Consider the following 1,565-nt stretch of genomic DNA (forward strand, 5'->3'; position numbering starts at 1 on the left):
TCATTGAAGCGATTGTTTCTGCCATGATCAGAATGTCTCATTGTTGAGAAAATTCTAAGTTATTAAAACTTTAAATGTCATATTCTGTAGGTCTTTGAAGAGTTTTAAGATTACCTATCCATCTGAAATATATCTCCTAATATCTAGTAAACCTAACTAACATGATTATAAGTTTGACTACTATTGATTACTATTACACTATATTTTTATTTATATATTACAATTTTAAATGAGCTTCATAAACATAATACCTTAAACAATAGTAGAAATATGCATACAGAATAACAAAACTGACCTTAAATTTGTATCAATAAGCCAAAATACATACCAATGTAAAGTATTTTGAGATTAACTGTGGTTTGTTCAATTAGATTCAATAAAATAACTCCTTTTATTATAGTTATCTAATCTTTTCCCTATCATTTCTATATTACATCCCTGTTTCATATTTAGAAAGATATTGACTATGATCAATAACAATTTATAATCAGCCCCCTTAAATAAAAAACAAACATTCATAAACAATATTTTGGAAATTGGGGGTATACTTCTCTACATTACTTACTGCTGATTGTTGGACACTGGTAATCTTATGGGAAGCCTGAGAAAAATTAGAATGATGGTTAAATCTTGGCTATAGTCATCTGTGAGGCTTCATCATCTTAGCCAGTTGCCTTGAAGCTGTTCTGGAGGTTGCATCACCTTGGCCATCACTCTTTTTGGAGACATCTCAGAAGATTTTCCTTATTCAAACCATCGTATCTTGGAACGAATCCATAGCTTTTCATCTTCTGTGGAAACTAAACTGAACTTTTTTTTCTAAATCAACATATCCTTAGACACAAATTTCAAAGTCAAGATACCTTTAAACTGTATATGTTGGTTTAACTTAACAGCCCCCACAATCAAATGTCTCTTAGCAGTTAGCTTATTAATAGTAAAAAATAAAAATAAAAAACCACAATTGTATACCTAATCCATATTCTGTATATTTTCCATCTTTATTTGGATTATTATAATTTTCATTACTTTATTCCTTTTCCAATGACCTCATTTTATTATCTTCAGATTATTCTTTTAATCTATGACTGTCTCTATCTTTTTTTTTTCTCCTGCAAACTTAGGAACACTTTTTCAAAAACATTCTGACCCATTTAGAGGTTGCTTTTTGGCTGAATTTGTCTTTACTGTGTATCTGTAATCCTTTCCTGACCACTGCTTTAAACTTCTAAGCAGGTGTGACTAGGATCAAAGTCATAAACTTTGTCTGCTGGCTCTGCCCAACTAGGCTTTTCAACATGGCTAAGGTACCCAAGAACATCATGATTACCTTCTGTATACAGTGCTGGGAGACATTAACTATGAAGCTATTTTTATCTCCATTTATGTATTCTAGAATGCTTTTTGAAAGTTTTCATCAGCCTTATGTAAATTCAAGAGCCTCATGTTGGTATACCATTTGTAAACAGATGCTTGTCATCACACCTGGTTCCACACTCACTTTAAAAATAACCACCCAGCCGGGCGGTGGTGGCGCACGCCTTTAATCCCAGCACTCGGGAGGC

The sequence above is a fragment of the Microtus ochrogaster genome, unplaced genomic scaffold (genome assembly GCF_000317375.1).
Source record: "Microtus ochrogaster isolate Prairie Vole_2 unplaced genomic scaffold, MicOch1.0 UNK64, whole genome shotgun sequence".
Taxonomy (NCBI): Eukaryota; Metazoa; Chordata; class Mammalia; order Rodentia; family Cricetidae; genus Microtus; species Microtus ochrogaster.